Below are 2,723 nucleotides of genomic sequence, written 5' to 3' on the forward strand. Positions count from 1 at the left end.
TGAAGTTTCTGTTCTGTAGAAGACACTTCCTGGCACTTACTTTAAGCGTTAGCTGTACAGTCTCAGAAACAAGTAACCGGACGCTGAGTGTGACACATGGTGATTGTGCTTTGTATATGCACGCCAAGAGAACACACACACACACGCACACACACACACACACACACACAAATACAAATGCAGAGATCTAAATATGTTCGTGTCTTTGCCTGTCATGTATTGATTTAGAAAAGGCAGAATGAACCATTGGCAGCCATGGCTGAAGTAATGCTACCTTCATATACTAAACTCAGCTTCCACTATGACTCTGTGGCCAACGCAGATTGTCCCCACTGAATTCCAAGAACAAGGCATCAGCTCATAAATGTAGATGCTTAAATAGGAAGTGTTGCTTACAGAACATTTACAGCTCTTCCCACCATTAAAAAGAGACTCCTTAGTGCTTACTAGAAGTAGGTCCTTCATGCCCACTACGTGTAGGCAACAGTTCTGTCACGGATCTGCAGTTCTGAGGTTACCCCTAGAAGGCAGGCGGGAGAGTTAGAGGAAGAGACAAGTGGCTTCATCGTCATTTCCTTGTCTGTGACCAGACTTCCCCCTTGACTTCCTGCGTGTCCCACTGTATTCTCTGGCCTCCCCAAGGTTCTCACCCGTTTTCTCCTCTAATCTCAGCACACGTGTGTCACATCTAACCACCGTCCCGAGGCTGTCTGTGGTTCTGTTGCAGGCTGTGCATGCAGTGAGCCAGAGCCTTGGACTGCACCTATGACAGCCTGGGTGGTGTGGTGGCACGTGACGCACTCTGGCCCTCGGGAGTTCAGTGCCATTGTGAAACCCTGTCTCAAAACAAATAAGGAGTGTCAAGATAGCTTGCCTCAGTTTCTCCTCTGTGCCTGTTCAGACAGCAAGGTTTGAGTCTGATGCTGCCAGCCCCACACCCTTCAGTCTTCTCTAGGTCCCTTGTTCGAGTGTTTGATGTTATCTTTTGCAGAATCTTCTAATTCCTCCATGCTGACCACAGAAAAGAACCACTTCAGTTCAAACCCTGGCCACAACCACTTCCGATGACTGTGGATGGTCCAATTAGTCAAGGGTTTGTGTGACTTTTCAACAGCGCCCCTGTTTAGCCGTATCAGCATGAACTGTTCATTCCTCAGAAACGTGCTCCCACAGGAGCTACTGTGAGAAATAAAGTGCACTAGGGTCCTTGTTCCAGACTCTACAGGGTGGGAGTGCAGCATCACTGTGGGAACACTGTGGAAAGACGCTGTGTGTTCATCGGTGGCAGGCAAGAGTTTACTCGAATCCTCCTAACAACAAAAATGCCAGACAACGAAAGTAACACTTTTGGAGCTTGTCAGAACAGAACAACCCAAACTCACCCAGAGAGCCTCAAACAACCCAAAGCAGTTGCAACCAGATGCCCTGGATGCAGCACTGAGGTAGTATCTGATAAGGAGGCTAAGTGTGGCCTACAGTGTGACCTGCGGGGTGCTGGCAGGAGTACCAGGAGGCTCTTACAGCATCCGGGAATCTCCATGGCCCTAGGCAGAGGAGGAAGAACCCTGGAAGCCCTGACTTTCTCCTCCCTAATGAGACTACTCCACGGTGAAGGCCCTCGCCCCTCAGCTCAGGAGAATCCGTAGTGAACAGCAAAGAAGGCATCAAGGAAGCCGACTGGGAAGACCATAGGGGACAGAAGCAGAACTTTGGGAAGAAGTCCTAGAGGAAGAACAGGCCAGCTTAGAGTGACCATTTCAGAATGCCCCCAGCTTCCACTCTTTTTATTTTTTCTGGTTAAATTTAGTGTGTAAGGTTTTTATTTATTTGCAAATTTTTAAAAAATAAAGTTTATAATATTTTTATTCCTCTTTCATACATTATATCCCAACTGCAGTTACTCCCCTCTCCACTCTTCCCAGACCCCTCTCACCTCCCCTCTCCCCAAGATCCACTCCTCCATTTCCTCTCAAAAAAAAAAAAAAAAGACCTCCCAGGGATATCAACCAAATATGGCTTAACAAGTTACAATAAGACTAGACACAAACCCTCATAGCAAGGCTGGACAAGGCAGCCCAGTGGGAATCTTCGAGAGACCCTATCGAAGACTCCTAGTAGTGGGGATACAGAGCCTGACCCGGCCATCTCCTATAACCAGGGAAAGCTTCCAACGGGATTGGGACACCAACCTGGTCCGAAAACTTTCAACCTACAATCTGTCTGACCTGCAAAATGTACTGGGGTAATGTGGACGCAGAACTTGGAGGAGTGGCCAACCAAAGGTATAACGAGGCCAACCCCACCAGAGGGAACCCACTCGTGACACTGCCTGGATGGCCAGGAACCAGCTTCCACTCTTACACCTCATACATTCACCAAGTCTCCAGTAAAGTAAGTGAATTGACGCACCCTACCCCCTTCCCTCCCCCCTCCTTGCAAAACATAGGCTTTCTCTCGGGGTGGGGGAGGGGAGGGGACAAAAGGAAAATTCCCAAGCCACAGGCAAGGACCCTGGAGGAATTTGATTTCCCTGGTATGTACAGCTATAGTAAAGATATAACCTACCTCCCAGGAAGATTGACACAAGCCTTTCTACTAAAAACAGATTAGTCACAATCCCTAAAACCCAGTTTTCCGCAATGAAATAACAAGTTGCAAAAGGAAAGAAATGGCTAAATTTAAAGAGAGAAAACAATCATGGAACCCACACTCAGGTATGACAT

The sequence above is a fragment of the Peromyscus eremicus genome, chromosome 3 (genome assembly GCF_949786415.1).
Source record: "Peromyscus eremicus chromosome 3, PerEre_H2_v1, whole genome shotgun sequence".
Taxonomy (NCBI): Eukaryota; Metazoa; Chordata; class Mammalia; order Rodentia; family Cricetidae; genus Peromyscus; species Peromyscus eremicus.